We start from the raw sequence: 13515 nt of genomic DNA on the forward strand, positions 1-13515 counted from the left end.
GATGCTGGGTATCACGGAGCCATCCAGCAGAATGCCTCTTTGCGGCCTCTTCTTACAGTATGATGTCTGAGTTTGGAGAGATGTCCCAAGAGTGAGCATTCCATGAGAAAGAAAGTGGGAGCTCCTGGGTGGATTAAGGGCAACATCTAAAATTGGGAAAGCATCCTTTCCACTGAATCCTATTAGCCAAAGAAGCCATATGTCCAGTCCAGATTCAACAGAGTGGAAAAATAAACTGCACCTCTTGAAAGGGGGCTGGCAGAGAAGTATGGGGATGAGACAGATTGCTGGATCATACATATCCTCCATATGCAAATTCTGCTTTCCACTCCCCCGAGGACTCCAGGACCTCAGCTCATCCCATTACAGCATCAGCTCAAAGCCCGGGGTCTCATCAGCCAAAGCAGACCCAGATAGGTCATCTTCCTACAGGCAATTCCTTGAATCATCTTGAGTATGATTGACTTCAATCTGAGGAACCTCGAAATAAAGATACAAAACAATCCACTGTGCTCTCGTCAAATACACAACCGAGCAAAGAATTCCTTCAATAGATATTCCTACCCAAGGGACAAAAATCAGGAGGTGCATAGTAACTAGAGGTCCATAGTGATTCCAGTTGTGCACTTATTGCCAGCGTTTTGGTTTGAGACCTGTCCTGTTCCCTCCCTGGTTGGGCTCGGTATTCTTGGATCCCCTGTTGGTGTCATCCACCCATTTGCTACAAGAAGTAGACTATGTTTGCAGCTGACCGTGGTCCTCAGCCTGCTTCCTGCCCATAGGATGCCTCAAGTCCATTTTTAATAAGACCCTCTTATATTTTGGACTATTTCTATCCAGGTTTGTCTAAGCAGTATTTCTGATGATATAATAAAAATAATAACAATAGCAACTAAGTCACTATTTTTTTAAGATTTTTTATTTATTCGTGAGAGAGAGAGAGAGAGAGAGAGAGAGAGAGAGAGAAGCAAGCTCCATGCAGGGAGCCCCACGTGGGACTCGATCCCAGGTCTCCAGGATCACACCCTGGGCTGAAGTGGGCTGAAGGCAGGCACTAAACCGCTGAGCCACCCAGGGTTCCCCTAAATCACTATATCTTAAAAATGTTATGGGCTTATCTTTAGTTTTATTGAGGTTTCCTTTATTAGATAAAGCCACAAATAACTCTTTTTGAGATATCTCTCTGGCATGAGCTCAGAATCACAGTGCTATGGAGGAAAATCTTTAACTTCCTTAAGAAGCCCTTATTCGTATAGCTGAGAGGGGACTGTGAACCTTTTCTTATTTCTCTTCCTCAAATCTTAACAAAGCACATCACAACCACATACTTGAGATGATCTCTACCCTGTGGATTTCTTTCTTTTTCTCCTTCTTCTTCTTTTTTTTTCTTTTTGGTAGCTTTTCTCTGCTTGAAATGACTGGTTATGAGAAACAATTGTATTTTTGAACCCAGAATGGCCTGGATTCTTGATAGTTCTTCTAAATTCTGCTGGAAAAGTGAACAGTTACTCTTTTTTTATTTGCTTGTTTTTAAAAAAGCTCATCTCCTTCTGTAGAACATACATGGCTAAAAGGACCTGGTACTTCCACCATGATGCCTGATAAGAGTTTTAGGCTAACACATCTGTACACTGGATTTTTCGTGTTCGTGTTTGCACCAGTTTTTTCTCAGATTTCTGTGAGTCTGTATAATGTTCCCCTCCAATCCCAGCATGGTTTGCTCATCGTCCTTGTGGATTCCACTACAGCCTCTCCACGTTCTTCAGCCCCATCCTGGGATTTTGTTGCAGCAACATACATCTTCAGTCTGGTGCCTGTTTCTCTCCTGGCTTTCTATTGTTGTATGACAGAACACAAGAAAACCTTGTGTCTTAAAAGCATAATTTATTTTTTGTTTTCCTCGTGTGTCTGTAAGCTGTCTGGGCCTGGTGAATTTTGTTCACTGGGGTCCTCCATGATGCTTCACGAACTCAGATTGTGGTGGGAGTCTCCTGAAAGCTCAGGTGGCTAGACCTCTAAGGTGATTTGCTTACACACTGGCAGGTGACACTGGCTGATGCTGATGCTGCCGCTGAGGTAGGGCTGCTGAATGGTGCATTTGGGCATGCTTGAGCTCTCACAGTACAGAGTCTGGGCTCTGAGCTGGAATATCCCAAAGACAAGGTCCCTAGGAGGCAGGACATGGATGTTGCCTGTCCAGTTAAGGGCCATGCCTAGCCTATGCCTGAAACTTGCACAGTGTCCCTTCTTCTGGGCCCATCACAGTGGGCTTTATCATGTGTTGGGTTACTCTAAGATCACATTGTAGAATAGCTTGTGTGATGGGAGATATTTTTGTGGCCAACTTAGGAAAATTTAACGTGCTATAGAGGCAATGCTCTCAGGTTTTATACTTAAAAAGGAAATAGAGTTTGGCATTATCTCCCTTAGTCAAGGGCTTCGCTCAAGCAATGGTCTTCTGTCATCCTTATTTTTCCATTTTAAACAATTCGCTTCTGTCACCTCCCAAAAAAGCATGCTCTAAACTCCCCTATTTTAAGGTAAAGACTCTCAAGTCCATATCAACCTTCAATGAATTCCCTATTTCTGCTCCTGTTTATAGCAAGCTTCATCTCTGCCCATTCTTTCTTAAACCCTCTCTGATCAGCTGTTGCCCTCTTTCTACCAACCTCTCATTGATATCACCAAACTATCACTTTGCTAGACACAGTAGTTGATGGTTCAGTCTTCATGTTACTGCACATATAGTAACCTCTGACTGAGTTGACTTTTCCTCTACTAAATGCTTTTTTACTTAGCTTCCCCAATAACAGACTCACATAGTTTACCGTCCACCTCACTGACCAGACTATTTTTCCTATCTTAGATATCTCTCATTTCATAACCTTAAAATATTGGAGTACCACGGATCTCAGTGTTTGATCTTGTCCCTTTTATTTTAAAAATTATATTATCGCTCCCAATAACATTGCCCAATATCATGGACTTGAATATCTTCTATAAACTAATGTCCCTCCAAGATAATATATTCAGCTCGGACCTTGACCTGATCACCAGACCACATACCCAACTGATCATTCACCATTTCCAATACTGTCCAGTAGGCATCACACACTTAATTGATGCAAAATTGAATTCCTGTATTTATCCGCAAAGTTGTCTCTGTAGATCCCTACCTGAGTTAATGGAAATTCTGCTCTTCTATGATGTCAAACCAAAGAGTAGCAGATTATGCTGAATTTATCTCTTACTGTCAAACCACAGAACCAGCCCTTCAACAAAACTCTTTCCCTTACCTTAATAATATATTCAGAATATGAGCACTTCCTGTCTTTCCTCCACGACTATCCCAGTCTGAATCTCTACCAGAATTGTTTCAATAGCCTCTTTGCTGTCTTCCTTTATTCAAACTTATTTCCTGTAATATACATGCAACAAATCAACAAATCATCCTTGCGAGATGTATGTCAGATTATTAGACTTCTCTGCTCAAACCCTGCAAAGGCTCTCTGGCTCATCCAATGTAAAGTAAAACTTTACAACGACCCATAAAAATATAATCAGCTTCCTACGGAGCAGCTCATTGGACTCCTCCAATAATTGTACCATATCTTGGACTCAGTATTGGTTTCTTGTCCTGACAGATTAAGAATTTAGCAGCAGCTGTAGCCTGATCAGCCATAGCTAGGAGACACTCCTGCTGATGGTCACATTCACTCCTGACACCATGGCTACTCTGTTTATGGCTCCCTCCATAAATACCGGCGTGGCTAAGGGCAAACATGGCCAACATGTCCTACCCACTAGATGTTCCAGCACCTCTTCTGTGGCAGATGCTTCCTGGTGGGCATCAATGTGAAACAGAAAGAGCCATACACTCACACACCCCTCTGCACTCCTCTTCCCCAGACATCCCGATCTCTTTTCTCTCAGATGTTGTACATTTTAAAGAATGCATACAAACCCTAAAGATTTACAAATTTCTATTATTTCACTGGCTGCAATCACGTTGTTCAATTGTTGAGGGACAGGGATAATACATATTATTGACAGAGCGCACAAATGAGCCATATTGTGTGCTAGATGGATTCGTGTATCCTATGTGTCCTCTCAACAGCTCTCTGACATGTGTATGATTACCCTGCTTATTGCAGCTCTCAAAGGGAAAGTGATAGCAGGGCTGTTAACTGGTCGAGCTATGATGGGAACTTAAGTGCATCTGACTCACACCCTGCATTGATTGAATAGCGTAGCGCTCAGTACATGGTGGGCTCTTATGAAATTCACTCCAAGGCCCTTTACAAAGGAAAGGATAATTCTCACTGGGGTAATATGAAACTAATAATGAGGTCTATGTAGGAGGGATTTGTAAAATGCAAGATGCTGAAGATTGCCATATCTGCAGTAAATCACATTGATCCCTGCTTCTCTAATGTACCGGCTATTTCTTGAAATTAAAATCAGAAAATCATGATATTAGAGACTAGAAGGTGAGACCTTTAAGATGGTCATGCCAAATGCTTTCGTTTTGCAGATGAAAGGGACTCAAGTGCAGGGAGAATAAGTGAGTTCCCTAAAATCAACTCATAAGTTAGTCCTAGGGGCTGAACAAAGAGCCTGGCCCAGCCCAACTCTCTCCCCATTATAAAGTGAGACTTAAATGGAAATTTCATTTCATTAATGTCTTTCATTAAGCTGGGCTCCTTCTCCCAACCTCACTTAAGCAGAATCAACCAACCTAATTCAAGCCTAAACGAGTTGATGAAGCAGCAATTGTAACAGATTTCACATTTCACACCCCATGCATTGTACCATGTCCACTGGAAAAAAAAGCAGTGGCCATGGAGAGCTCACTCCCAATAAAAAAGTGGAGTGTGCTCAGGTGGTCTTTATATTCGAAGCCAGCTCTATGAATCTATGGCTCTCTTGTTGGGGGATCTCGTTTCCTTCCCATTCTATTGTCTCTGTTTCATGATTGCTTAAATGGCAAGGATAAGAAAAATGGCACAAACATTTATTAGTTGGTTTATTTATCTTTGAAGCAGGACTTATTAGGTGCCAGCAACAGAAATCCACTCTGGCCATTGGAAAGGAAAAGTGAGGTGGGGATAACTGGGAAGACAAGAATTAGTTGAAAAATGAAGGCAGGCCTTAAAAAGAAATACATGAAGTCAGGACTAAATGAGTTGGCATTTGTGAGGCACTTCAGATAGTGCCCATCATGTGGTAAGGACTGTGATATATGGGGAAATAAGAGAACAAAATAAAGACTGGGACCAAGGCAGCTCCGCCACTTGGCACAACAGTAGCTATGAAATTTTTATTCATGTCACCATCAGTGCCTTTGTGCTGACCAAATTCCAAGGGCACTCTGAGTGTCCCAGCATGGACTGTGATGCCATCCCCTGGCACGACCAGAAGGGGCACCTTGACTGGCTGTCCTACTGATAGCGCATAACAAAGTGACAGAGGTGGCTTCTCAGCACACCGCCGGTTCTGGCATCAACTGCAGTGCACCTGAAGGCTGGGCAGTCCAAAATGGTGCTCTCCAAAATTTGTATCATCCAATTCATGCAAAAATATTAAGGATTAATATTCAGTGTTAGGAGCCAACTCCCAAGGATGGAAACTCATGGTTGTGAGATTCATGAGAAATCACTTCACTCTCCTACGCCCTAGGATTCTTGTTTGTAAAATGGGAGGGTACAATAGGAATGCCATAAAGGTCTTTAAGAGGAGCCCTAAAAAATAAATTTATAACCCCCCCAAAAAAAGAGGAGCCCTAAAAGCATGGATGCTCAGAGCAGGCCTGAGACATCAGACACAATCAATCAATTGTAAGCTTTTCTCATCAGCCATGGGCCCTTGGAAAAGGTTCATGCTCTTCCTGAGCCTCAGTTTCCTCTCCTGAAAATGCAATCCGTATGCTATCAGCTCTGCAGCACCACAATCAGGGGATTAGATGTAGTAGAGGAACAACAAGTTGTAATAGAGTCAATGTCTACTGAATTATAGTCAGAATGAATTATTATCAATTTCATTATTGCCATATTTTAAATGAGGAAGCAAAGATGCAAATCATTGAACTCACAGAAGAATGGCTTTACTACTATCATTTTGGGTTTTGTTATTGTTTGACCAAATCTATAATTATAAGACTGTTGGTTATAAGCCAACCCAGGCACGGATGGGACCCCAATTTTCTCCTGCACAATGGTGTTCCTTGAACTATTCCTTACCGTAATAGATGGAAGGAGCTGGGCATCATACCAGATGTGTCAGCCACCTTCCGGGATGTGGGATAATGGGGTGTGCTCTCGTACGACACTGTCAAGCCCTGGCAAGGGCTGTTTCTACATTTCTGGATTCCTGTAATGAAGGATGCAGTGAAAGAGTCACAATTTCCCCGCAGGTAAATGTTGCTCTTCCAACTCCACCACTGGGGAATCAGTAAAACTCAAGGACCTGAGCGAATTGCCAGCAGGTGTGGATATTCAGACAGCTATAAATTATCACTAAATTTGGCACCAAACAGAGCGATATTTCTGAATAATTCTTTTATGCCTGTCATAAGAATTTGGCATGCAATTCTGTGCTGTAATGCATGTCGTAAATACAATAATTTACGGTTTGTTTCTACCCAGTACTGTGCAGTGTCGTGCTAAACTTGGGAACAAGTACAATTAGAACTATAATCAGTTGTGACATTTCTTGAAATGTTTCTATTTAATTGTTTTTTTTTTTGCTACAGACTGACATTAATAGCTATTTTTTTGAAAAGACAAATCATAATAATTTCTCTAGAGAAAAAAATGACAAAGATAAATGATATTCGTGCAAGAAAACAGAATTGATCCAGAGACAGATGGTTGGCTGTGTGAAAAGGAAGATCAGAAGTTCTATGGCTTTAGTTTGGCACCCCGTAAGCATCACCTAAAGGACAAACAGGAAGTGGCCAAATGTATTTCCATCTCTTCTCCTCCTTGTTATAGCCTGCATCGCTCGGTGGGAGGTTGGCTCGGGCTCTCCTCCAAACAATGGGAAAAGTGCAGGCTTTGGAGGCAGGAACGTCTGGGGAGCAACCATGGGATCACCAATCACTTTCTAACAATGGTACTGGGGCAGCACTGCGCCACCTGTTTTCTGGGGATTATACTTCCAAATTTCTCAGAGTTGTTTTGAACACTTGTTGATATAAATAGGCAGAAAGGAATTGGGATTTTTTTTAATGGGCTTTAGAATCAGACTAGCTCTATTTGAATTAGATCTCTGCCACTTGCTAGCTTGCTAATTTAGATCGGTTAAAAATAATAACTGAAACTAAAACAAATTATGTCGAATCTACTCTGTCCCAGGCACTATATTAATCAGTTACTTATCCATCCTCACTTGAATAGCAAATAATAATGTTGGTATGTATCTTCTATGCTGCCACTATGTAGGTATACCTTTTATGCTGCTCACCACTTGCGCAGGTGCTCATCATACAGTTGGGTGTGTAGCAAGCACTCAGGAAGACTCAGACATCACTAGAGCTGTGATTGATCCGAGAAAATGGATGGTAAGCAGTATTTCTTCCCCCCTGTAACCCGCACTGGCCCTGAGACTGATCTTGTGAGCAGATTTCATGAGCTCTAATGTCTAGGACTAAATCATGGTTCCTGGCATCTGGAATTGTAATATGGAAAATATTATGTCAAGCACTTTTAACAGAGCTACAAATTCTTTAGGAGGGCACGTGGGAAACATTAGTCAAACCCGAAGGTTACTGGGAAAAGAAGCTGCTATGGGGGATTGAAAAAAAAAAAAAAAAAGCAAAAGTGGAGAGACCATTATCAGTATAGCTGGATAATTAAGTAAGCAGGACTGGGTTTCCCTCCTCCAGTGAGAATCTGTGCCAGGGAGACTGTCTGCCCTCTAGGGATTGAGGATGCAGCTAGAATCCTCTTCCTCTTGCACTCATCACCCCTTCCACCTCCTTCTGCTGTTTTCAAAGCCCTCCATGGGCTGGAGTAGAGATGAGGAGGAGAAGCAAGGAGAGTGGAGCCCTGCTTACCCAAATGGCACTCCCATCATCTGGCTTCCCATGGCCTGGGTCTGGCAGGGCTTAACCTGGCTCTCTCTCACTGTGGGTGACTCGGGGTAGGCCCCTCCCTAACATTTATAGTCTCTCAGCTGGAGACCCCTGGCTGGGAAAACACACCGCATTTTGGTGATGATGATCACTCACATATCTCCAAGCCCTAGAATTCCTGGCATCGGACTCCATCTTCTCCTCTCGTGACCCTCTTCTTAATGCTAATAATGTAAACTCTCTTTCTAGGTTTTCAACAGTCATTCTTTCTAAGAAGCCAACGCCATTCATTTAGTAAACACATCTGAGAACCCACTACATTCCAGCATCTTCCCAGTGCTGGGGGAACATCATTAAGTGGGAAGCCCCCGGGGGAGGCAGAGAGTAAGCAAACTGAACCTATGCACAGTAGTAAGCTCTGGGGAGGAAGAGCTGCTTTTGCTTGAACAATGAGGAAATGCTTTTCCATCAACGTGGTAACCTGTGAGCAGAAAGTGAGCATAATGAGCAAACTGAAGAGCAGTCTGGCCAGAGGGGTTTGCATGTTCAGGGCTGCGAGGTGAGGACAGACATGGCATGAGACAGGAATGCATGTGAACACGGGTGTGAGCAGTAGGTAGAGGAGCAGTGTCCAGTGCATGGATGAGCTCATCAGAAGGACAGGAATTCTGGGAAGAAGGGCTTCGTATCCTTACCTTACTCAGTAACCACGGGGGGATCCTGCCCTGTACTAGCCCCTTGAGATGGAGCCTTGACACCTGAAAAGTGAGTGTGCACAGGTGTGGCATGACTCGTGCAGCTGACACCAACAACCATCTCTGCCTCCAAATAAGATAAAAGTTGTTTCCAGTCATTAAAGGTGCCAACCGAGCCTTTATTGATTTTTCTGTTAAGAGAAATTAGAAAAAAGCATGAGCCTAATTAGGTTCACTGTCGTGATCACAGCTGCTGGACGCTGGCACTTCCTTTTTCAAGGTGTTTGCCTCAGCTGAAACTGGTGCTCTGGGCTCTGGGAGCCCCAAGTCAAAAGGCAAGGCTTTGGGGAATGGGCAAAGGGAGAGAGAGAGAGAACAGAGTAGAGGTCATATTGATGGAATTTCTGGTCTGAGAGCAAGGCTGGTAACGCTCTCCAACACAAACAGCTATTTCTGTTGGTCTGTCTGTCAGGGGAGACACCCTGCTCAAAGGTAAAGGAGACCTTTTGGGTCTGGGGAGGCAATGAGAACCTGACCTGAGCAAAGGGTGCCTGGCTTGTGATGAATCAGTAGCCAATGTTGGACATATCCATCATCGCATTGGGCTAGTACAATCACAGAAGGTGACAGCGAGCCCTCTCTTCTCCATCCAAAAGATGGAGAGTGATACTCCCTGAGGATAAAAGGGAAACCAAAATAAGAGACATAAAGTAGGACTTATATTCAACAGAATTCATTATTGGTTAAGCATGAGCCCAAATCAAACCCCAGAGACTCTGGCCTTAGGCCAACAGAAGGCCCTCACCTGGGGTGAGTTAATCCTAGGCAGATGGATCCCAAAAGGAGTCAGGGAGGCCCAGCACAGAGCCATGGAAGAGGGTTCACTCAGAGGGTCTGGAGACAGTGACTATTTCCCAGACAGTACACAAGTATTTCCATACTTTAACAATAAGTGTGGTGCCAGTGAATACTGTCTGAACACCTGCTCTACCTGCCTACAGTCTAAATACTTATTTCCTAAAAAAAAAAAAAAAAAAAAAAAAAAAAAAAAAAAAAAAAAAATCCAGTTTCTCTTTTTCCATGGCTGCAGGTGAGCTATGGCATTTAACAAATGGGTGATTATTCCATGCTTCCATTCTGATAATCTCAAGCTTTCATTTGGCATACGCTGGGGATAGAGGTTGTAACATTAATTTAAATCCAAGAAATCCTTCCTTGTGCCTTCTCCTTACTTACCCATGAGGCAAAACAGATCTATAATACGGCCCTACCTTCAACGAGCTCTCGGTACATGGTGCAGAGGGATCCAGAGTATGGTGTGTTCAGAGCTATGAAACAAGAGTGTCGGGGGGAGCACCTAACTAACCTCACCTGTGAGAAGAGACTTAGTCCAGGAAGGACATTCTGGAATCCATGAGGAACATCCTTCCCGGCCTAAAAGGTAAGTTAGTGGATAGAGAAAGAAGGAGGGTGTTCCAGGACCTGGGAAAGGAGCCTGAGCAAGCATCCTGGGAATGTGTTATGACTAGAGCATGTGGCATATGGGAATATGGAAAACATGGCAGGAGCTATCTGGTTGTGAAGATGACAATTGTAATCATAACCTTATTAGTCTCCTAGAGCTGCTGTAACAAAGTGCCAGATACTGGGCAACTTGGAACAACAGACATTCATTATTTATTATTTCACAGTTCTAGAAGTCTAGAATTGAAGTGTTGGCAGGGCTGGGCTCCCCCTAAGGCATGAGGGGAGGATCTGACCCTGCCTCTGTCCTTGCTTCTGGTAGCTTCACATGTTCCTTGGCTTGTGGATGCATCGCCCGACACTGACTCCACTGTCACATGGCTGTCTTCTCCCCATGTGTCCTCACATCATCTTCCCTCTATGCATGTCTGTTCTTGTGTCCAAAGTTCCCATTTTCATAAGGATATGATCCCCTTTTCATATGGGATTAATGTCTACCCTCATGACTTCATTTTACCTGATTATCTCTGTGTATACCCTGTTCCCAAATAAGGTTGTATTCTGAGCTACTGGAGATTATTAAGACTTCAATAAATCTTTCTTGGAGTCACGATTCAACCCATAAAGCTTCCTTGGTATGAGAATGGGATTTTTCATCTTACAAAGCTCTTTCTTATACAATTATATATTATAGAATTTCATTATAGTATATACATACATAGCCATGAATGATGGATTTCACTTAACTCTTTCATGTACACAGCAAGGATTTATGTCATGATTATAGACAGCATCTATTCAACACTTGAGATTAATCAGCACTTTATATACTTACTTTCCAAACCCTGACACCAATGCAAAATATTATTAATCTCTGGTTTCCAAAAGTGCAAACAGAATACCAGAGATAAAGTAACTTGCACATGGCCACAGAACTATAGAATAGAAAACTTGTGCATTGAACCTTGATAACCACAGGGAACGCCAAGCTGGAGAAGCCTGTTGGAGGCGAAAGATCTCAATGTGGAGCCATAAAAATGGAACAAGGACTTCTGGTCAACAAGAAGGAATTCATAACCCACTTCTCTGTGTCTCAGTGCAAAATTGTGCCATTTACCCCCCTAATCAATTAAAGACATGGATCACTTCTCAGAACCAGAGAGAAATTGGTGTAGAAGAGGAGGAGGGAGCAGTTCCGAGGGGCAAGTGCTGGTGGAGGTGGACAGTAGAGCTGAACAGCTCCAGAGACAAGAGACTGGAGCCAAGTGTGGGACCAAACCTTAAGAGCCCATGAAGGAAAAGAAGCCAAATATGAGAAGGAAAAGAAGCCAAATATGGGGCACCTGGGTGGCTCAGTAGTTGAGCATCTGCCTTTGGCTCAGGTTGTGATCCCAGAGTCCTGGGATTGAGTCCTGCATCAGGTTCTCCACAGGGAGCCTGCTTCTCCCTCTGCCTATGTCTCTGCCTCTCTCTGTGTTTCTTATGAATAAATAAAATATTTTTAAAAAAGAAAAAGAAAAGCCAGATCTGACCCAAGTGGGAGCACTGAGTGTTATGCTATATGTTGGCAAATTGAACTCCAATAAAAAGAAATTAAAAAAAAAAAAAAAAAAGGAAATAACCTGGGTCAACTCTGCCTGCAGGGAGGATCTCGGACCATGCTCACATTACTGAACTGGACCAGAAATAACTACCCAATAGCTTTAATGCCACTTTCTATGCTATAGAGACTAAAAAGAAGCAGCCCCATATAGAAGAACTTTGTTTCGTGCCTGAACAGAACCACAATCTGCAAGGCACACCAAATACACAAACCCTCTACTTGTGAAATGCAGGATGAGGAAACACACCAGATCCAGCCGTACAACCACAGAACCACTTTTCCCAAGGAAGGGAAAGCATGTGGAGAAAGTCTGTCCCACTCAGGTTGCCACAGAAAAAGATCAGTGCACCTGAGCTGCCATAAAAAATACATGCAGAAACAACTCAGATGCTTACAATAGAACTCGTGAGGCAAATATAAAAGGACTTTAAGGTAAATGTGCTTAGAATGCTGAAATGGGAGGAAAGAGCAATTTTGCAAAGAAAACGATGTAAATTCTTAAAGTAGCATAAAAATAAATAAATAAATAAATAAATAAATAAATAAATAAATAAAAGAAAATGTTGGAATTGAAAAGTAAATCCACTGAAATAGGTCAGTAAAATAATATTCATAGTAAGCATAAATATATTAGACTTAGTTCAAGAGAGAATTAGTGAATTAGAATTTAAAATTGGAAAAAAATCCCCCAAACACTATATTATATACATACATGTATATACACACACATATACATATATATAAAATATTCATATATATTCATTATATAAAATATATACAAAATACTGTATATATTATATGTTTATTATGTAATAGAGCATATAAAATACATATTAAATACCATATACATATACATGTATTTATTACATATATTTTATATATATTTGTTATATATAATAGACCATATATAATATATACAAAATACTATATATGCCATATATAGTGTTAAAGTATTGCATATATATTAGTATATATAGTATTAGCATGTATTATTATAGCATTAGTTTAGATAATATTGCATATGTATAGAATATGAGAAAGATTTATATAGATATACCTGTAAGTACATTATAGACTATATATAGATATATCTACACACGTAACAGAGATGCATGAAGGTACACAGATGTTAACTATGAAAGCCAAGTAAAAACACCAAGAGAGCAATTGGACCTTCAATATCTGTCTAATGCATGTGACACAATACAGGGAGGGATAGTGAAGATGTGGGAAATATTATTCAAAAAGCCAATGGTTGGAAAATGTTTGGAGCTGAAGATTTCATGGTGGTCAGAACCCACAAAATAGTTTCCTCCAGCTGGCCCATGTCCCCTTCATCCCTTCCTCCAGCACCGACTCTGACTTGCAGATGCCATTCATTCTCATTGCTCAACCACCCAACTTCACCCTCCCTCACGTCATGATTCAATGCTTGGCTACACCTCCCACCTGAAGCTGAGCAGATACAACTGAATCTTCTCCAACTGCTGAGTATAACCTTGACAGCATGTCCCAATCAATCAATCAAGTGGTAAGCTAGACAGAGCTTTATTTTCTAGACCTTAGCTTGGCTCCAAACTCTGAGGCTTCCCTGATAGCATACCCTGTCTGCTGGGTAGACAAATGATCCATTGGCTCAGTGGATGTTGCCCCTTTCTTCCTCTGCTCCCTGTCTGTCC

Source organism: Canis lupus, chromosome 13, assembly GCF_011100685.1.
Source record: "Canis lupus familiaris isolate Mischka breed German Shepherd chromosome 13, alternate assembly UU_Cfam_GSD_1.0, whole genome shotgun sequence".
NCBI lineage: Eukaryota > Metazoa > Chordata > Mammalia > Carnivora > Canidae > Canis > Canis lupus.